Here is a 24,341-nt window from a genome sequence, read left to right as displayed (position 1 = left end):
ACCTTCAACAAGCATTATTCCATTTTCTCCTCAGTCGACGATTGACCCGAAATCTCCTAAACATAAGATGCATGATGGTCTTGATCCTATGCAAGTTAAAGATCCTATTTTTATAAATCTTGATGATGATATAGATGAAAATGTTATTCATGATGCAAATGTTACTTCTCTTGCTTCTGATAGTGAATATGAACTTGTTGATGTTGATAACCATTTATCTAACGAATTTTCTAAAGCACTTATCCTAGCTCCTAGACAAGAACAACGTGGCTTGGAACATGAACATAGCCGTTGTTTGGATCTTGTGATAGCTCCATCTGCTGTGTTGGATGTTCCTCCTCTAGCATGTTCCCTGCCTTCCCGAAACATTGATCAGCAAGATCGGGGGGTAGATGACGTGCTAGACTAGTTTCATTAGCATAGCAAATTCTCTCCCCCTCTCTTTTGTTACTTCCTCTATGTGTTATTCTCATTCTTCTATTTGTTGTCCTTAGTGTTGTCTACTTGAGGACGATGCAAAGCATTGTGACCTCTTTTGGTCTCTCTCTCATGTTGACTCAAAAGACACATGTGTTCCCTTCTTCTAGGTGACCTTCCTTGATTGGGGAATGAAGAACAATTATGCATACATACATATGATATACATGAATTATCATACAGCATACTGACCCCGAGGAAAGCGAAGTCACCTTGTGCTTTGTGTTTTGTGGCTATTATCCTTGGGCTTATCTCACACTTGGGGGCTAAATCCTTGTGATAACGTGCTCCTTTCTCATTTCTTATATGTATCACTACCTTAAAGCAATCACCCCCGGTGAGGCGTGTGCGATCGCTTTAACGTAGGGGGGCATACATCCCGTTCATATCTTTTTCAAGATACTTGAAAATTTCTTGACAAATTTAGCTTTGCCTTGAAATTTTTTGATATCTTTCTTGCATGACTCATAGTGAGGGAACCTTACTACTGACAGTCATGGTTCTCCCTCGTGATCTTCCCTTTTACTTTTTCAATCGAAGTCGTAAGATCCTTAGTCCACTGGGGGCTTGGTGTATCTTGCCTCCTTGACGTGGTGAAAGTTTTTCAATGTTGTTTCCTTGTACTTTACCGGAAGTATGAGCATACATACTCCCGCTAAAGTGGGGGCTAAATGTAGCATCCTAAAATTGTGACACTTGCAATTTCGACTGCATTTCGGTCTTCACGATGGCGACGCAACACTGAACCTAAATGGAGACCCCAAAACCTGATTATGACACCAAAAACTGCATTCTCTTGCACCCTGGCCTGAACCTCCTTTGAACCCTGCTGTCCCGGGAGGTGGGACCAGAGCGCCCAGCGCCCTGGTCCCTGGCCCTATTTTGGGCCCAGTCTCCTATGGGACTTCGGGTCCTTTTGTTTGCAATTTGGAAAATAAACTTTCCTGGTCGGCCTAAGGTCGGGAAAATCAGTCTATTAACCCTAATTGGCAAGTATATAAACTACATTTGCCTCTCCCATTTGGGTAAGAAGGACATATGTGGACAAGCGTGGAAACTATACTCAAGCATTCAAGCATTCAAGCATTCCTTCAAGTAATTGATCATTTCAAGTCTCCATTCAAGGCTAAGTGTTGCATTCAAGACAAGGATTCAACCAATGAAGAGGAGATCACTTACAACACATTACATGCTACAACATACAACATACAACAAACAACAACATCTATACCTTCGCACATAAGGATACAAACATCCTTACAACAAGGTATTAGTACTTGTTTTACATTACATTTACAGCAATTTCTCATTTCTTGGTTAATTCCAAAACCGGGGTTTGACCTAAAGGCAAACCCCTAATCCCTAACCCCCCAATCGTCTTCGCTTTTCTGTGTGTAGGTTGCAGGTACACGGCTGAAATTGAAGATCTGGAATCCTTGTGCAGAGACGAACAGATCCCCCTTCGTTTCGCGGATTTTTCGGAGGACCGTGGCGCTCGGGCGCCATCGTCCCGACAACTTTTGCTCAAATTTGCAGGACAGCGCCGTATCGACATTTTACTGCCAATTCCAGGTCCGCAGCTTCATCCTATATCCCTATCTCAGTTTATAAGCGAATCTTTCTCACTTCCTATGCATGCCTAGCTTAATTCTTCTATCAACATTCTTTACAAAAGAGGGTAGCCTTGCTGTATTAACCCTTGAAACTCATTTAGCATCCAATCTTGCATTGTGTGGGATTGGATCTTGTGAATTTCAACCCCTCTTTTGAATGTAAAGTCCCTCCTAAGTGAAAACCATCAACCCTAGAGTGACTCTCCCTTCTCTCTCCTTGGAGTTGGAAGAGGGGAGAGCAACTAGGGTTCGATCGTGATTTTCCACTTTACAGTATTTAACTCATGTTATACCATGATAAGAAACACACATATAATAATAGAAATAATATATTGCAGAAGATAGAACTCACACAACACAATATATGTTTGTGGGCAAGTATGCTCTAATATCCAATATATCCTAAAATATAGTAAACTTTCGAGGAGGGTAACATCATGCAATATTCTTTAAGGAAGAAGCCACTCCACGTTATATCTCAAATAGATCCCAAATACAATATCATACATCACACACATTTCTTACAATGATAATCACATTCCTTTGTATATACCTCATTCTAATAGTATAATGGAAGGGTAAATCCTAATGATTCCTACTCAAATCCTGATATAATTAATTACATAGATTATTCACATGAACCACTACAACTAACATAAGGGATGTGTGGGAGAAGAAATGTTGGGTGTGAGACAAATCTTCACACAGGCTAGGGCCAAAGGCCCTAGCTATGTCTGTTCTATTATATGTTAATTTTTTGACATGGTGGGGTAGGAGATACTAGTGCACATGGGGTGCAATCTCATTTTGATACATTTTGGGGTTATTTCGTGTAGAGTTTGTAGCATAGGGTTTCACTTTGGTAGTAGAGAGGAGTCGTGTGGGGTTTGTGGTTGTCATTTATTGTTGATTGATTTTTTTGAGAACCCTTCTTTGATGTGAGTGCACTTGTTGGTGCATTCGAGATCTAGAGGTTGCTTTGATTAGGGCTTGTGTGAGAGGGTTTTGTGTTTTATTTTTCCTTTGTGAGGATTGACATGGATTTGCATGGAGGCTCCCTGATAAAGAAAACACTATCATTCAAATATGTTGCCCTGGGAAGAGGCTCATCTTCAAGCATGAATCAAAATCCTAGTTTGGGGATGAAATTTCTTCCTAGAAAAGATGACTTTAACCCTCAAAAGTGAATGGTTGTCTAGCAAAGAGCTAACACAAGTCTATGCTTGTGATTCAACTAGACACTATAGAGGAAGGTCTTAACTACCTTACTAATCATGCTTTGATTTGTAATTTTATAGGGATTTGAGTCTCACTTCCCTTTTTAGAATTGTGGGCTCTTTGCACGTGGAATCCAAAGGGGTGAAATGGAGGTGATGTTGGCTACGAACAATTACTTTTTGTGGTTGGTTTTTTTTTAGAATGGTTGATCAAAATAAGGCCTTTTAAGGAGGTTATTATTTGTATAAGAAATTTGTCCTTTTTATTAAATCATGGCATGTGAGATTCGACCCTACCAAGGAGTTGCCTTCAAAGGTTCTAGTGTGGGTGTGACTCTCTTGGTTTCCATTATGACATTTGTCATTCAACTGTGATGATGCTTGGTAAATCAGTGGGCTCATCACAACAAACTATGGACAAAAAGGTAATCACTTATGCTAGACTTTGTATTTAAATTGATTTAAGAAAGCCTCTGTCAAACTCGATAGAAAATTGGCTAAGACCCAACTCCTAGATCCAACAAATTGATTATAAAAAGCTCTCATTTTGATGTTGAATTCATCATGAATCATATGCAGAGGATGTGTCTCAAATCTAATCTTGTAGGACCTTCTAGTAATGCACAGTCTCATCAATTATGCAAGTAGTACAAAGGGAAAGCTCCTATGGTGAAAGACAAAGAGGGTTTTATCCTGATTAAGGCCAAAAATAAGGTAAGAGGGCATAAGATAACTCTAAAGGATAGGTAGAATGATGACGTGTTTAATAGATTTGATATTTTATAAGAGTTAGATCACTTCAAGGAGGCTCTTACTGAGATGCCTATGAAATAAGATCCACTAAGCTTGGAATGTTTAGCCAGTGAGAAGGATATAAATCTTCTAAATGATCCTCAAGGTGGAAGCTTAGATGTTCATATGGATGCAACTATTCTTTTGTTGACCTCAGGTGAGGTGGAGACTAGTGAATGTAAAGAGGTGAAAGAAGCTCCAGGAGTAGCCAACTTAGTGACTACTCTTTAGAAGGACTCTCAAGATGTTGGTAAAGGGAAATGAGCATCATAGGCATTAAGGTTGGAGAAAAAAATCCTCAAGAAGGGGGTTGTAGAGAAGCCTCCTAAGGTGGGATGGAAGGCAGATTAGGGAAAAGTGAAACTAATTAGTGAGACATTAGTTGAGTTTGGTTTAGTAAAAATCATTTATTTTCATTTCTCCTTATCTCATAAATGATTGTTCTTTCATGGAATGTTAGGGGTGTGAATATTATCCCTAGACAAAACGCTATTTGATATTTGATATGATTTCATTCTTCAAATATTGTTTTCATCTAAGAAATTAAGATATTTGTTGAAGGTATGTTTTTTTTGGCTTCTAAGATTTGGGCTATAGGTTAGTGTCAATACATTAGGGCTCATGGCAATTAAAGCCGAGTGGCTTGCCTTTTGGATCTCTGTAATGTTGTTTCGGTATGATGGATTTCTAGTAGATCCTCGATATTTATGACTACTTCGAGTTTAGAATTCAGTGAAGTTAATTTTCTCCCCAATACGTATGCTTTGGTTGACATCTTGGGAAATTATTTGCTTTGGTAACATGTCAAGATGGCAAGGTCCCTTGATCCATATCTCCCTTGGATCCTTGTAAGGGATTTTAATGTTTCATTAAGTATGGATGAAAAAAAGGGAGGTGTTGTAAGGCTTGAACAATCCTTCGGGCTCTTGAGGAATAATATAGATCATTTGAATTTGATGTATATAAATCAATCTAATGGCATGTTCACTTATAATAATAGGAGTTGGGGGTATTGATGCTACCTCTGATATGCTTGATAGGTTTATAGCGTCTATTGGATTGGAGATAGCTGGACTACTAGCTCAAAGGTTCTTGATTGGAAAGGTCTAGACCACTGGTCAATCAAACTCTCAACTCTGTTATTCAAGGCTTCTAAAAATCCTTTTTTTTTAAATTGCAATTAATATGATTGTGGGACTCTTCTTTACAAGAGTTGATAGTAGAATTTTGGTCAAAGGTTAAGCCAATGTTTGAGATAGCAATGTTCTCATTTTCCAAACGACTTCAATTTGTTAAATATAAGTTGTAAAGATGGAATAGGCAATGTTTTGGCAATGTTTTATCGGCTAAGGCTGCAACCCAATACCACCTAGATGAGATCAGTCACCACATTTGGGATCATGTTCTTACAAAAGATTCTTTCTATCTTGAAGATAAAGCTATGAAGGATATTAAGGAATGATAATTAAGGGAGGAGATATTATAGAAGCCGAAGTATGGTATTGACTTATTACAAGAAGGAGATAGAAATTTTTCTTTCTTTCACAACTCGATTAAGGATAGGAGATAAGGGAATATCGTTACTAAAGAGGGGAAAAAGACAGAAGAAGAATGAAGGGACAATGGAGGTTATAATGCAAAGAAATCAAAGAAGACACAATATAAATGCAAACAACCAACTTTATACCTTGTCTTTCACCTCTCCCTCGGATTGAGCTTGGTGAAGTGGAAGATGTGCCCCTTTGATGCTCCACTTGATTTGCACCTTGTTTGATTTGGATGTGGATTGCTCTCCTTTGTTCAACAAGAGGGATTGGAATAGGATTTGGATTGATGGATTGAAGGATTATTGATGGATGATGATTGAGGATTTGATTTGGATGAAGTATTAGGGGGAAATTATGATGGCATGATAGGAGGAAGATAGAAGAGGAAAGGGCAGCATAACAATGCTATGGAAGAAGTGGATCCTTTTGTGAGGATATGAGACTCCAATTTATAGATTGGAGGAGGCCAATGAAGGGCCAAGATTGATTTGGTTATGGAGGGATGAGATTGATTTAAGATGGAAGGCATGGATCAAGGGTGCCTTGGGAAAATAAACAGGAATATAAAATTCCTTGAGAAGAGAGGTGAAAGGAAATTTGAATTTTGAAACGAGGAATTAAAAATTCCAAAATAGAGGATGCATAGAGGGATTAAAATAAATTTGAATTTTTTTGAGAGGCTCAATGTTGATGTTGTTGGTAAACAGATTTGTCACTGAGGTCGTTTACCTGACACTAACCCTGTTTGCCCGATAAGCAGTGATAAACGTTCCAACAGTTGGAGAGATTGTTCTGTGAAACTCGATCTTCCTTTGCGTTTGAGAGGGGTAGCTCCCTCATATGATAGGGGTATTTAGGTTTTTATGTACTTTTATCCTAAAAGTACATAAAGGAGAAAACATAAAACTAAAAATAAATAGAGATAGAAACCCCAACAATAGACATACGACCATCAACTGAGATTTCTCAACATAGCAACAGATTACAAGGGGAATTTATAAGTTAATATGCTTAGCCATGAGATGATGATAAAGAAGAATGTCAAATCTCAACATACGGAGAGATAAGATACTTCAACACATTCAAACTGAGATACCAAAGGTTACTTGTGCATCATCACATCAATTGTACAAACCACATATACATAAAAAGACTACCAATTTGACATACGAGAAGTCAGCAATGATAACACATGAATACATTTAGAACACACGAACTAAGACGTATTCTTCATTATCCTTTTGGAAATATACAAGTCCAAAATCCTTTCTATACATAGTGCAAATCAAAATGTCATGACAAATTTCTCTTATAATTCCAGCAGAGTTTTCGCCTCTGTAAAAAGTCCTCCCCTTTACATTACAAATAGCCTTGTATTTATAGGCTTCCTAGAATAACTACCTTAGTAACTAACTTTAATCTTGGGTTAATAACTAACTCTTTTCTGTGTAAATTTCAATGAGTTAATAACTTACACTTTTATGCGCAGAAGAAGTGAACTTTCTAACCTTTGGTTACAATAAGTGACATAAGTCACTTTTACAAGAATACAAGTTCAAACTCATAATATCGATGAAGAACCAAGTCATGAGATATGTTGTGGCACTTCTCTGTCTTCATCTGCTTCATTTGCACTCTCAATCATCTCACCTTCCAACCTCTACTATTGACATAATGTATCCATTCACCAACATGTTTCTTCAAAAGTCACACACTACAACTTTTTCGACTAGACATCATTCCATCTTCCATATTTGTCAATTGTCTTGAAAAATAATTACCATCATACCATATCGCACATGCCATCCTCTAAAATAAAAAATATATTTTGTTCTCCAATTTCCTTCCATGGATATCAAGAGTTGGCACATATTTTCATATAGGAAAACACATCTAACACATAGTAGAGAGTGAATTGGATGTTTCATCAATTCAAGCCTCCGTATTGAAGATCCAAACTAGAGCTTATTCAAACTAAACAAGAAATCCTTTAAAACAATTGACATCTTATCTTCTAATATATCCTTTATTAATTCATTGGTCACTTCTCTTATTTGTACATCAACCTATGCTTCCACACAACAAATCCATTTTGTGCTACCCGTGCTAAGATATCGAGTTGCTTACTGTCTTCACATATTCCGTTGTTAACCTTGCCTTCTGAGGATTGTAAGTGCCCACTGTTATTTGAATCACAACTATTAAAAGTGCTCCATTTGATGGAATATCCCACCTGCTAAGATATGTTCAAGAGTACTTCACTAATCCGAGGTTTTGAGAGTTTCCTTTCAAAATTCATTTCTTGTATAATATTATAATCATTTCATCTCATCCCTCGAGATGACATCTCTTGGAGGCATTTAGTCAAATAGTTAACGTACTCTTATATTTGCTTCTACATTTTGCATGCAATCTTGTTAACTCTATTTTCCATTTGCAATCTCTTCATTTGCTTGAGAGTTCATTAAGCCCCTCTTCAATGAATCCATCGCGCAAGCCTTGCAATCATACATGCCTAAAGACTCTCATTTCTTTGGAGCATCTTGTCAAACAAATTGAATGTTGTATATTGGCCTCCACATTTCTCACGCATGTCGGCCAGAGCACTTGCAAGTATGATGTCTGACAAAAATCATTTTGTTTCAAAATTCCCATATTGGCATGTGCTTGGAGGATATTAACAAATGTTGCGGGATCAATGTGATTGTCAAGGGTGGATTGTATGAAGAGAGTGTGAGAGTACTCCTTCCACGACCTCCCCAGGTATGTCTTGATGTGGCCCTTTACACGTGCAAGGGCGGGAGACACATAAATATTACAATTATGGATGAAAATTCCAGCGCTTTCATTAGGATTTGTTATTCCTTGAGCAGTAATTGTGTTCTTTTAGTTGATCATGGGACGTCGAGCAATAATATTGCTATTCTGGATGACCACTGCAGCATTGCCAAAGATGAAATCCACAGTCCCATAAGTGTCAACCTCGCGGTAGAATTGGCGAAGGGAGTAGACATACATAGTGTCTTAGTAGCCCTCGAGGTTCCATAGGTACACTACCCTGTCAATTGCATTTGCATTTTGTCAAATAATCATCACGCATGCATTATATCAAACAGCTCGCGTGCATTGTCTGTGCTTCCATGATTTGCAAATCATGTCTACCAAAGCAGCTATAAGTGCCACGACTGTCAAAATCCCTTTATCCTTTGTGCTTTACTGAATACCTTGTTTGGTTTGATGGCTTCCACGTTGGCTTGCTAGCAGAAAGGATGGAATGTTAAGGTTATGGAATGCAAAATTACACCTTCTCTGAAGTATTCTATTAGATAGTTCGCTTGTTGTAGTTGAGCTTCCATTTTGACATGGATGGAAATGATGGCTTGTAAAGGATTACAGAATTTGGCTTTACAATCACCAATTGCATCATGCATACCCTAAGATCATCGCATTCCATGAGACCACATTTCTTTGCGACAACGTCTACCATGAGATACATTTCGTTGAGGAATTCTATCAAATGGTTCACATGCGTTATCTGTGTTTTTCCTTATGCTCCCACGATGCCTTCAAATTTGTCACACAATTTGGTCAAACAGTTCACATGCATTTATGTCAAACAGTTCTGTATGGGCTTCCATGGTTTACATCTGCCGGTGACATACTCCTTTGTGGTCATTTGTCAAATAGGAAAATGCCTTGTTTATGATTGCATTATCACGTGAACTATTGTGATATACCAAAACAATTTATGTACATTTCCTCAAAACAACAGCTACGCCTCCATATTCTGCATATCAATCATTCCAAGCAGCTACAACTCCACGCCTGACAAAATTCTTTGATCCTCTGTGCTATGATGAATATCATGACAGATTAACTCAACCTCAACTAAAGGCATTCATTCATTCTGACAACCTACGCCTTCCACACTTCGCATCCATATTCCATTTCAGGTATGTTCATGTTTCTTTCAGTGCATTGATGAATGTTCATAACCTGCTACTTGAAGCTCTTCTTTTTTTTGTTTTTAAAACTCTTATGGAAAAAGGTTAAGAATGTTACTTTTTGAGCATTTCTAACTTTCTTGACAAAGTGGGACCCGCAAGGTTAAGAAACGAGGTTAGAAATGCTCAAAAAGTGAGCATTTCTAACCTTTTTGACAAAAGGTTGAAAAATGAGGTTAAGAATGCTCAAAAAGTGAGCATTTCTAACCTTTTGCTTCAACGAACAATTGAGTACATCTTGGAAACCATTGGCCACTGAGAGGAAACAAGGAAGAGTGCAACCAATGCTTTTGAATAGCTTTTTAACCACAAACGACTAGACATGTTAAAATAATTTAAAATATTAAATTATTTTTTGAGAAATAATTTAAATGTTTTAAATATATTGCTTTGGCTGGAGAAAAATGGCATAACTTTCAAACGGTAAGGATTTAGATCCTGAAATTTCAAACACGTGTCAATGGTAAGGAAATCGATCCACACAATCATTTACGCCTCATGAAAAAACCTTAAATGAGACATTTTAATCATTTGGGGACAACAAACACTGAAAAATGAAAGTTTAAAATATGACTGAGTGTAAATTGGGTTCAAGTGAAAGTTGGCCACACGATATAAAATGACGTTTAGATCCTGACTGTCAAGTGATTTCCCTCAATTTGTGATAATTTTCAAAATTATTTCATTTTTCATATACTGACTTGTAAGGACCTTGGATTACGTGTTCATTGTTTACGCAAAAACAACTATTGGATCTTTACTCGACATTGAGACCGATTTAAAGTTCAAATTTTATGTAGGACAAATATGGGGGCAATAGATGCAACACGAGTGGGGAATATATGATGAATAATGATGAACAACAGATACCCCAACCGTTACTGAGAGCGGGGGGGTGAATCAATACAGGCAAAAACTCTCTCAACAACTTATCTAGTTAAAGCAATATCAACTGGTTATCACCATTACTGAACTTAACCATGGCAACACTGGTTAAACACAATAAGACATCAGATACCATAAACTAATAAGTCTGAACACTTCAAATACGATCAATACTTGATAACAACTTCACCCATAAACATATGCATGTGGTATAGTAGTAATACCATAACCTATTAACCATGCATGCATAATCTTTCAACCAAATACTTCATAAACATCACATGAAAAATGCATAACACATAACACACAAATTTTTCACATGGAAACCCAAATGGGAAAAACCACGGCGGGGATGAATACCCACAAGCTTGTTTTTGAACTCTTTTGAAGCTCACCCTGTTAGAAGCCTAGTCCGGTTAAAGACTTTACAATAAGGTTCTTCTAGGAACCGATCCTATTAGAGATCACCCGGTTAAGGGATGGCTATATACCCTGTTAAAGGTTACCTCGCTAGAGGATTTAAAGAACTCAATGATCTTGAGTCACCTGGTTACAGGTTTTACAATAAGCATGTTAAAGCTACCCGGTAAAGGGATTATCCAACTATTGAAATGGTTAGAAGACAACAAGTAAAATTCTGATCTAATAACAACACTACATGCCAAGGTAGATCCTTTTCATTTCCTCTCCTCTGCAATCAGACTCTGCAGTTTTCCTCTTACTAGTCTAGCAAGTATCTCATCACTCGGATACACACAAAATTTGCCAACAACTTTACAATTACAAACATCATCGACCTTATAGACATCAGTCAGGTTGGTAGCATAAACCCTAAACCCTAAGCATCTTAGATTTACAACATAGGAGGTTCATTCATGACCATCCAAACACATTGCATAGAGTATTACAAATTCAAATAGATCATAAGACAATCTACATCGTTCATTCTTTACCACACGTGGGAATCAGTAACCCATCACGCTTTCTTCTCATACCACTAATAAGAATGATCGTTCTCAAGATAGACTCCAAACACAATCGATCTTCTCATATCTCATTCCTTCATGCACACAAGGCTGACGTGGCACCTCGATCTCATTCATATCTCTTAGCTAACTCATTATAGAGTATCATCGGTTGCATCACACAAGCTGGATCACCAAACCGATAACCATAAAGATGAGACTACCAACCGGTAGTCACACTTAGTGAAACCCTAACATGGGTTCACTACATCTCTTCATGCCTCTTCATACCGGTTCACCAACTTCTTTCAATTTGCATATCAGTTCTCTTACATTTATTGACATCAATGACAAAATACATTATCATCATATCAACATGTCGATTCATCATATGCCAATGATATCCAACAATCTCCCCCATTGGCATTGATGATAATACTCAGTGTAGCATTGCAACTAAAAACCTCATAGACCAATGTATCTGCATTATCATATATCTTCTCCTCCATACATCAGATATCTTCTCCCCATACATCATATATCTTCTCCCCCTTTGACAACAATGCCAAAGTGGAGGCACAAGCTTCCAAAATCTACTATGCTACTCCCCCTAAGGAGTAGCATCCTTCAACACATCAATCTTGAAAGATTTTTCACTGTAGTACTTGACTGATGCAGATCACACAACTTTAGTTGACTTCATGAAGGGTCAGAACCCCTAATTCACCTCTCAAATAGGTAAATGTAGTCTACGGTAAGGGCTTAGTGAATATGTCTGCTAGTTGCTCCTTACTGGAAACATGTTGTAGTGCAACCTCCTTATTATGAACTTTCTCTCTCAAGAAGCGATATTTAAGCTCAATATGCTTAGTTCTAGCATGCAATACCAGATTCTTGGAAATATTTATTGCACTTGTATTATCACAAAATATATATTCATCGGTTCTGATACAGGTACCTTGAAACCTTCCAATACATGCTTCATGCAAATTGCTTGAGTGTAGTTCATAAATGCTGCCACATATTTTGCTTCAGCTGTAGATTGGGAAATACAACTCTGCCTCTTACTTGTCCATGATACTAATCTTCCTCTGAGAAAGAACGCTTCACCAATTGTGCTCTTCCAGTCATCCACATTACCTGCCCAATCGACATTTGTATATACCTTGAGATTATAGTCACCATTATACAAATACCACAATCCATAATCAACTGTTCCTTTCAGATATCTAAGAATCCTTTCGACAACTATCAAGTGGGATTCTCTTGGACATTTCTGAAAACAAGCTACTATGCCTATTACATGAGCAATATCTGGTATGCTATGCACCACATAGTGCAGCTTATCGATCATTGACCTGTACTCTTTTTCATTCACCAGTGTTGAATCAGCTTCCTTGGTCAGTTTACATCCAGTCACCATCGGTGTACCAACCGGTTTGCTTTCCTCCATGCCAAAAGTCTTCAATACCTCTTTGACATACTTAGACTGGGTAATAAAAATACCCTCTTTCATTTGTTGAATCTGTAAACCAACGAAGAACTTTATTTCTCCTATCAAAGACATCTCAAACTCTTTCTTCATTTCATCTACAAATGCATGACTCATTTTCTCATCTCCTCCAAAGATTATGTCATCCACAAACACTTCACAGATCAGAATCTAATCACCTTCTGATTTCAAGTAGATGTTGCTATCTTCATTTGTTCTCTAAAATCCAATCTTCACAAGATGAGAGTAATATTTCATACCATGCCCTAGGTGTTTGTTTCAATCCATATAGGGCTTTGTGTAATCTACACACCATGTCACTATCTTCTAATAAGGCAAACCCTTTTGGTTGCTCTATATACACTTCCTCTTCTAGGATTCCATTCAGAAAAGAAGACTTCACATCCATCTGATAAACCTTAAATCTCTTAAATGCTGCAAATGCAAGTAGCATTCGAACACCTTCTAGTCTAGCCACAGGAGCAAAGGTTTCTCCATAGTCTTCTCCCTCCTCCTAAGTGTATCCCTTGCATACAATCCTAGCCTTGTTCCTTACAATTGTGCCTTCTTCATTCAACTTATTCCTGAAGACTCATTTGGTACCAATGACATTTTTATGTTCCGGTCTGAGCACCAAAGACCATGTCGCATTCTTTTCTATCTGGTCTAGCTCCTCTTCCATTGCTTTAATCCAGTCTTTATCTGTAAGAGCTTCTCTGGAAGTCTTGGGTTCAAATTCAGAAATCATGCAAGAGTTCTCCTTCACTTTTCTTCTTGTGAGTATCCCTGCATCTTTATCTGCTATGATTTTCTTTGGATCATGATGCGGCTTCACATATCTAGGAATGATTCTAGCCTGGTATGCTATCTTTTCTTCTTCTCCTTCACTTACTTCTTCTTCTTCTCTCACTGCAGCTTCTACCAGTACAGGAACACTGAGATCTTTACAAGTTTCTTTCTTAACTAGTTCCCAAAAGGCTATGCCCAGTTCATCTTCCACTTCTTCATTGCATGTTTCCTCAGGTTTTTCAGGGGATTCATCAACCCTGACATTGATACTTTCAACAATTTTCTGAGTTCTATTGTTGTAGCACTTGAGAGATATGCTCTTAGTGGAATATCCCAGAAATATTCCTTTGTCACATTTTTCATCAAATTTGCTCAAATGTTCACCTCTCTTGATATAGCACTTACTACCAAACACTTTAAAGTAACTCACAGTGGGAGTTTTCTCGATCCAATACTCATAAGGGGTTTTATCTTTACCTTTCTTAACGAGTACCCGGTTCATAGTATAGACTGCAGTGCTCACCACTTCTCTCCAAAAAGTGTGAGCAACCTTTCCTTGGATCAACATTGTTCTAGCCACTTCAACTACAGTCCTATTATTTCTTTCTGCTATGCCATTCTATTGTGGTGTCCTTGGGGCAAACAACTGCCTCTTGATACCATTATCTTCACAGTACTTATTGAATTCATCAGAAGTGAATTCTCCTCCTTGATCAGTTCTCAAGCATTTTATCTTTTTACCACTTTCTTTCTCTACTAATGCTCTGAAAGCTTTGAATTTTCCAAATGCTTCAGACTTGTCTTTCAAGAATGTGACCCACATCATTCTTGATCAGTCATCAGTAAGAATCATAAAATACCTATCTCCCTGAATACTTCTAGTTTTCATAGGACCACACAAATCAGTATGCATAAGATCAAGTAAATATTCTATTGAGAAAGACTTACCTTTAAAAGTTGAGGAAGACATCTTCCCAAGTTGACATTCTTTGCACAAAGAATTCTTAGGTTTGTTCAGCAAAGGTAATCCTCTTACTGCCTTGATCTTACCGGCTTTAACAATGTTGTCAAAGTTCATATGACAGAGTCTCCTATGCCATATCCAACTTCATAAAACTTAGCCATTAGACACCGACTTATCTTAGCATTCAACTGAAATAGGTTACCTCTGTCTACTTACCGGTCGCAATAACTTCACCACTCTTCCCAATTATACTGCAAATTCCACCATTGAATTCCAGAACTAATCCTTTGTCATTCAACTAAGCAACACTCAACAGGTTATGCTTAAGACCTTCTACCTAGTAGACATCATCTGCACTACTCTTTCCATTCAGTGAGATGGATCCTTTACCTTTCACCAAGCATGGTGCATCATTGCCAAATCCGACAACACCTCTGTCATATTCCTCCAGAGACAGAAACTTTCTCCGGTCACCAGTCATGTAGCGAGAACAACCACTATCAATTATCCAATCATTAGAGTTGGCAATGCGAGAGACAAGAGATTTCTTGTCAAACACGTCTTCCTTTACTGCTACAAACACTATGTCTTCATTTTCTTCATCCTCAACAACTAGACAATTTCTTTTGTTCCCTCCTTTATACTTTCTAAACCTCTCCGGTTTATCCTCATTGTCATTGTTAGGACAATTAACATCTATATGTCCTATCTTGTTGCAGGAAAAACATTTCAAAGGAAGTTTACCTCTATATTTTCCAGTTCCCTTCGGAAGTCTTTTAGCAGGAAGAGCTTCAAACTCCATTAGAATCTCTTCATCATCCATATCTTTGCATTGTCTGAACTCATAACTGGTGCTAGTTTCTTTTCCTTTTCTAGATGGTATAGTAGATGCTTTAAAGGTTGACTCAGTCTTCTAAACACTACCATCATAGCTATTCAACTCATATGCAGTTAACTTTGCAATGATAGAATCTAAGAATACCTTGGTTTTATCAATAGACCTTAGTTCCTGGATAGCAACAACTCTGATTGCATAGATTGGTAACAATGATCTAAGGAACTTACTAACAACAGTGGTATCATCAATAGTTCCACCAGCGCTTTTGATATCACCAACCATAGTCTTAGTCCCAATGCCATACTGTTGAATGGTCTCACCTTAAACCATCCTCATATCCTCAAATGTACCTCTAAAGCTTTCTTCCTTAGATTTCTTTACATGCTCATCACCACCATAGATGTTTTCCAGTGCATCCCATACATGCTTAGGCGTGTCCTTGTCTTGCACATCAATAAACTCAATATCTGACAGGTTGTTGATAAGGGCTTCCATGACTTGCCCATTTTCCTAGATCTCTCTCTTCTAATCATCAGTTAGAGTGCGAGTGGGAGTCACATAGGCATTCTCAACATATCTCTAGTGTCGAGCACCCATACTCTTGATGTAAATCTTCATTCCGTCCTTCCATATCTTGAAGTTATCTCTATTGAACTTAGGACCTTCCCTCTTCATCATTACAGTAGGATCTTTTACCTCAAGCGGTTAAGCTTATATCACCGAGGACCTGGAGGTGCTCTGATACCAATTGATGAATAATGATGAACGATAATACCCCAATCGGTACTGAGAGGGGGGGGTGAACCAGTACAGGCAAAAACTCTCTCAACAACTTATCTAGTTAAAGCAATATCAATTGGTTATCACCATTACTGAACTTAACCATGGCAACACCGGTTAAACATGGTAAGACATCAGATACCATAAACTGATAAGTTTGAACACTTCAAATATGATCAATACTTGATAACAACTTCACCTATAAACATATGCATGTGGTATAATAGTAATACCATAACCTATTAACCCTGCATGCATAATCTTTCAACCAAATACTTCATAAACATCACATGAAAAATGCATAACACGTAACAAAAAAAAATTTCACGTGGAAACCCAAATGGGAAAAACCACGGTGGGGATGAATACCCACAAGCTTATTTTTGAACTCTTTTGAAGCTCGCCCTATTAGGAGCCTAGTCCGGTTAAAGACTTTACAATAAGGCTCTATTAGGAACTGATCCTATTAGAGATCACCCGGTTAAGGGATGGCTATATATCCTGTTAAAGATTACCTCGCTAGAGGATTTAAAGAACTCAATGATCTTGAGTCACCTAGTTATAGGTTTTACAATAAGCCTGTTAAAGCTACCCGGTAAAGGGATTTTCCAACTCTTGAAATGGTTAGAAGACAACAGGTAAAACTCTGATATGATAACAACACTACATGCCAAGGCAGATCCTTTTCATTTCCTCTACTCTGCAATCACACTTTGCAGTCTTCCTCTTACTGGTCTGGCAAGTATCTCATCACTCGGATACACACAACATTTGCCAACAATTTTACAATAACAAACATCATCGACCTTATAGACATCAGTTAGGTCGGTAGCATAAACCCTAAACCCTAAGCATCTTAGGTTTACAACATAGGCGGTCCATTCTTGACCGTCCAAACACATTGCATAGAGTATTACAAATTCAAACAGATCACAAGACAATCTACATCATTCATTCTTCACCGCACATAGGAATCAGTAACCCATCATGCTTTCTTCTCATACCACTAAGAAGAATGATCATTCTCGAGGTTGACTCCAAATGCAGTTGATCTTCTCATACCTCAATCCTTCACGCACACGAGGCTGACGTAGCACCTCAATCTCATTCACATCTCTTAGCTAACTCATCATAGAGTATCATTGGTTGCATCGCATAAGATGGATCACCAAACCGATAACCATAGAGCTGAGACTACCAACCGGTAGTCACACTTAGTGAAACCCTGACACTGGTTCACTACATCTCTTCATGCCTCTTAATACCGGTTCACCAACTTCTTTCAATCTACATATCGGTTCTCTTACATTTATTGACATCAATGACAACATACATTATCATCATATCAACATGTTGGTTCATCATATGCCAATGATATCCAACAATATAAAATTGTGAAATAATGATAAGTGGGATTAAGAGAGATTCTAGAAGAATTAATTAGGCTAAGTGGGAATTAGGAAAAGTGATTTGTAGGAATCACATGATTAGGTTAATTAATTTTTTAATTGATTAACCAAAAGGGACTTAGAAGAATTAATGATTGAGGTGACTTTGGAGGAATACTAAAATAATTAATTTATTTGATAAATTAATTATTGGACTACAATGACATGATTAATTAAATTGGATTTAATTAATCTAAGAGGAATAAGGATAACACAATTAAATTAATTAATTACGTTGACAGGCTTTAATTAAATAAATATTGGTTTAATTAATTCTAGGTTTCTACATTTTGCCCCTCTTTGATATAGCGTCATGAAGTGATTTTATATCAAAGAAGAATAAAACATAGTGGATGAAAAGGATAAGGATAACTAGAATGATGCCCCAATCATAAGATGAGGAAGAATGATGAGGAGGAAGGTTGATGAGGAAGTAGTAGTATGCCCCTCAAGAGGACACGTGAGTTTGAGGAACATGGGTGTGCTCTCAAAATGGATTAGAGGACTAGATGAAGAGAGGAGGAGGATGAAGACGAATGGATAAATTGGAGTCTCTGAATGGAATGAGATGGATGAATGAAATGAAATGAGTAGATAGGATTTCTTGCTGAGCAGATATGGAGAGAAAACCTAGATTTGATATTGCCATGGATAGTCTACACCACTGATTATAAGAACCAAGATGATATGAAGATTCAAGGTGTAGACTGACTCTCAGACAAATAGGAATCTCTTGCACACAACCATGCAAGTGTTGATAAACACTAATGCAGGGTTGCCATATCATACAAGGAAAACCTTCAAACATACCATACCACGAAAACTATGCCCCATTATACACCAGCCAAGACATACCAAGATATAGGATGATCAAGGCAGGGCAAGTATGGTTTTGGGACACGAGATAAAAATCAAATCAGAAAGATCAACCATGCAAACAACACGCACATGACCAACTGACATCTCTTGCCAAGAGTGGTACATGGATTTGGATAAACTGTCAGACTAGGGAAGGATACATCTTGATAGGTAGGTGGTGGATTTGGATAAACTGATAGACATGGGAAGGATTCCTCGTGATGGGCAAGATGTGGATAGATTGATGGATGACAAAAGACAAGTTGGATGTGAGAGGTTTGCAGATGATAGGATTGTTGCTTGGATTTGATTAGCATAGTATGGATGGGTGTTTGGATTAGACACGTCAGTGTAAGCTCAGGTAGATGGGAAAGCTCAGTTTGATAGATTAGATAGGATGGAAGAAGGATAAATTATTAGATAGGATGAAAAGGGTGATGGATGATTGAGTAGGATTGGATTGGGGATGGGATTAATGATTGAATTGAAAGAGGTGGAGAATATGATTGGATTCAAAATATAATTGGATAGGATGGGGTGGATTGGTGTATATAGTATAGATGAACTGGAACCAATGACAAGGGAGAACCAAGGATTAGTAAGAGAATGGATGGATGAATGGACAAAGATATTGTTTGGATAGATGGATCAAGTGGATGGATATGAATAGGAAATGTAGGAATAAATGATGGAGGGTGAGATGATGGAGACCCAAGGACTATGCTACAAAGGAGTGAAATGCCCCATAATGGAGGTAGTGGAATTAAGGATGTAAGGATGGTGGATAAAGATCTATGAGTTTGAAGGGTAATATGTAATGGATATGGATGGTAGAGGATTTAAGGCTTGTGTTTTCCAAAGCATGCATGCATATACATTATTTTGCCTCTACAAGATCCAGACCAAAGATAAGAATTGAGGATTCATTTTGATAGGATGAGGGATATGAGATAGAGGATATGGATAGGATAGTCAAGATCAAAGATAGGAAAGGAGAATGCACTTAGATAGGATGCAGATGGATGGGCTGATTGCATGGATGAATCTTGTCCCCAAGTGTAGAGTGCAAGAGGATGAGAGAATTACACATTATGTTTGTTTGCCAATTTTTCATCACGGTACTTACCCAAGGCACCACAAGAAGTGGTTTTCACCATTGGATGAAATGATTTTTCTTTACTTTTTCTGATTTTTTTTTGCTTTATTTTATTTTATTTTTTGGATTGATAAATACGAGGATAAGTGGATATAGAAGATAGTGGATACATGAAGGAGGAAGGAAGGACTCAAGCATCTAGTTCCATGCATAGTATCCCTTAGTGCTTCTTTGAACTGGAGTTGTGCTCGTAGATGTTGGTAACCATGATTGGGGAGATGAAATGGATAGGGGATGGACAATAAGGATTTGTGAAGGATTGGACTAATAGAATGGGATTGTAAAAAATGGATGGGGTTTTGAAAAAATTGTGGAATATCAACATTGGCACAAACCTTGAAGGGTGGTGTAGTGGAGGAGAGGGTTTTGAATTAGATGGAGGATAAAGTGTGTATTTTGGGACATGAAGACCCAAAATAGAAGAAGGGGATGATGGAGTTGGGATGGTGGATTTTGGGACATAAGGACCCAAAATAGATTTTGAAGATGGAGTGTTAGATGGAGGATTGGAGGACTTATGAATGGATGGAGCTTTTAGATTAGCAAGTTTGGATGACAATTTTGATTTTACTTTGAGATGCATTGCTTATTTGAGTAGTTTGGGGATCCACATAGTTTTTTATTTTTTTTCTTTTGGGGCCTTTGTGGCCTTTTTTTTATTTTTCTTTCTTTGGGATCATATTTTTCTTTTGAGCATGTCATTTTGAGGGGACACATTGATCCTTTGATTTTTGTGGATTTTGAGCTTTATGTTTTTTAGATTAGGCATCCAAATTACTTCCAATAGCAATGGGATTGGTGCATGAGGATGAAGGGTTGATGGATTTTATGGATGGGATGGTGGAGGGAGAATGTTGGAAGGCATTCAAGGATTTGTGTTCTTGTTGATCTCTCTTAGGGATAGTGGGTGGAGGGATGTAAGGACTCAAAATGGATGGAAGGAACGGAGGAAAACATTTGGAACACAGGGTCCCAAAATGGATGTGAAATATGAGGGATGGCGGGATTTTGATTTGCATGAAGGACATTTGGATTTAGGAGGAATAGAGGATGTACCAATATCTTGAGTAGTATCTTGAGGACCCTTATTATTTTGGAAACAAGATGCAAGTCCATTTTGAGGGGGATGAGATGTGGAAGGAGTTGTATGCGCTTGAAGAGAACCGGCTTGGATGGGAGTGATGGGATCTAGAGGAGGATTAGGTTTATGTGGGGGATTGGGATTATGTAGAGGATTGGGATTATGTAGAGGATTAGGAGTGTGAGATGGATTGGGATCATGACATGGAGATGAAGGGATACTTTGATCTTGACTAGGGAGGGTATTATGAGATGGAAGAGGATCATGCAATGGAGGGAGAAGGTTGGATAAAGGAATCATATGTTCATGAGAGGAAGTGGAGGGGATGGGATTATTAAATGGAGTGGAGGGTAGACATGGATTTTGAGATGAAGAGGAATCATGAGATGGAGGGATGCTTTGATCTTGAGGTGAAGAGCAATCTATGCTAGCACTCATTGGAACAAGCTCTTGTCATATTTAGAGTTGTGGGGATGGTGTGATGGAGGAGGATATGGAAGATTCAATGTGAGTAGATGGAGGAATGGGGGTATCGTGAAGTGCGGGGGATTGGGATTTGCTTTAAGCTGGAGGTGATTGAGGTGGATGAAGGACATGAGGAGATTTGGCAACTTTTCTTCGAGGTAGGGATTTTGTCTCCTTTGCTAGCATGTCTTGGATAAGAGTATGGATGATGGATTTGGAGGACATGGATAATATGGATTTTGGAGGATTAGGATTAGATAGAGGATGGGGACTGGATGGAGGATGAGGATTGGATGGAGGATTAGGATAATGGATTGAGGAATTATTATCAATTCTTGGAGGACTATGTAGTAAAGGATTTAGATGGGAAGTAGAGGTAATGAATATGTTGTAAAAGGATGGGGATTGGGATGTAGATGGGAGGAGAGATGAAGTTATATATGTGGATGAGGGATAATATGGAGATACAAATGGGGAATAAGATGGATTTCCCTTTTCAAAGGTAGAGGAAGCATAAGAGATATGATACGGATTGGGATTAGGTGCAATGTGTTGAAGTGAGATGGATGAAGGTATCATAGGTGGATGAGAGATTATGGGATTGACTTGGTAGGTAGGTTGAGGTGTTTCATGAACTTCCATGAGCATCTTCTCATACCAAGCTTTGAAATTCTGGGTATCCATGTTTAGAATGAAGGATTAGATGGGAATTGGATGAATATGAGGATTAGGACTTGGCTTCCAATGATGATGGGTCAAATTTGATTGGATTTTGATTGGACTTGATTTGATTGGATTGCTCGTTGGATTAGGACTTGATTTGATTGGATTGGTCCTTGGATTATGACTTGATTGGATGGGATTGGATTGGATTGGATTAGATTGGATTGAAATGGATGATTGATTGATGAGGAATTGGATAACCAGATTAGACAGATGGATTGATTTGATTGATTGGAATATTGGAGATTTGATTGGATTAGAGGGAGAATTATTATGGAAGAACGGATAGATAATAGGAAGAATAAAGGGGGAGGCTACCCAAAGTTGGATGAATGATTTGGACAAAAATATTGGTTGAGGAAGGATTATTGTTTGAATGGATTAAAGTGGATCGGGGATTGGAGAATTAATTGGATAGAAAGAAATGGATTAAATATTTGATGATGAAAAGATGGAATTTGGAAAGAGGGAGGATTGATTGGTTGGAGGAATGATGGACTTGGCAAGATATATCAAGTAATGAATACATGTTGGCCACTGATGCACATAGAGAATCCAAACACAACGTTCTATCCTAGGATATTGGATGAGGAGGAAAACCTTTGCTTTTTGACTCAGTTACACACCCAGTAGCTAAAATACGACCACTAAGTCTCACGCAATGGATTCTCAATGCCATATTAGCCAACTCCAAAACTGAAACTTTCAACACCAAAATAGACTCATCTCAGATCTAAAAATATTCAACACTTAAACCAAATCTTCATGACAGATTTCCTTATCAGATCTAGATAATCATTTCCTCTTATGCAAGCTTATTGATCAGATCAGTCATTAATTCAATATCAGATCAAAAAACATAGTTATCAACTTATCAACTGATAAGAATGCTTCATCAATCATATAATCATCAATACCGGTAATGACTTTAAGAGCTTTGATAAACAAACATAAACTATCTTTACCGGTTAACAGAAATAAAGCATGAACATCATTAGAAAAGCATACCACACATGAACACCATGTTTTTCATGTGGAAACCCAAATAGGGAAAAACCACGACAGGAATTGGCACCCACAAATATTTTGCACTCTTTCGGAATGTGCCCTGTTAGGAGCCAAGTCCAGTTAGAAGCTTACAATGATGCTCTGTTAGGAGTAGACCCTGTTAGGAGTCACCCGGTTAATGGATTTACCTCATCCCTATTAGAAGCTTTGATCTATTAGGATCAATCTCGTAAGAGGATTTAGAACTCAGAAATTGAGTCACCCTGTTAGGGGATTTTACAATGTGAGGTCTGTTAGGACCTACCCGGTTAAGGGATTTTAGTTGTTGTAATTATTAGAGAGCAACAATGAATGATTTGTGTATAGAACTCTACTGCTTGCTTGATCAGATCCAATTAAGTTCTAAGTCTACATCTCTATGCCAGATTTTCTCACACACTCTAATTCGGCTTCTCACACTTCTCAAAATCACCGACACTTCAAAACATCAACCTTGCCGACATAAATAACTTTTACAACTAGGTCGACATCAAAACCCTAACACTTACTACATAGATTATCACAGATCTTTACAACTCATTACAAATAATCATAGAGATCATTATAATCAATTATCGGTCATTGAATGATCATAAATCGTCATAGCAAGTCAATTTGGTACAAAGTCAAACCCTTAGCACATTTTGTGAAGAACTTTGCACGTTCTAGAGAAATTCGTTCTCTAAACGTGCCAAAATATCTTTCAAACTCATCACGCAATTTGTGTCATGTTATCATCAACATGTGAACTCGATGTAGATCACCGCCAAACCAAAAATCATTACCGGTTAAGAGAATTATTTACTGGTCCTTAAACCCTGGCAAAACTTCATCAGGATTTCAAAACATGCCTTCTGGTAACCATCATAGGATGTGGTTCTGGTTACATACTCAATTTTTTCATAAAACCTTATGTATCAAACCACAAGTCACCAAATATCGCAAATCACCCGATTCCATCAAAACTTATCTACTTTATCGGTTAAGGTCCTAATTCGCAGTCTTGCCAGTAAACTCTGTCAAACTGTCAAACTCTTACTCTGGTAGACCAGATCACTTAGCCAACAAGTAAATCACCAAAAACCAACTATAAACATCATTAAACATCAGTTCAACCTGGTTGACATCAATGCCAATATAAATAACTAATCATGTCATCTTCCTCTACTGGTACAGTCATCCACCATCATCTCATCTTCA

This window comes from Cryptomeria japonica, chromosome 3, assembly GCF_030272615.1.
Source record: "Cryptomeria japonica chromosome 3, Sugi_1.0, whole genome shotgun sequence".
Taxonomy (NCBI): Eukaryota; Viridiplantae; Streptophyta; class Pinopsida; order Cupressales; family Cupressaceae; genus Cryptomeria; species Cryptomeria japonica.
Note: the sequence above shows the minus strand (reverse complement) of the source record.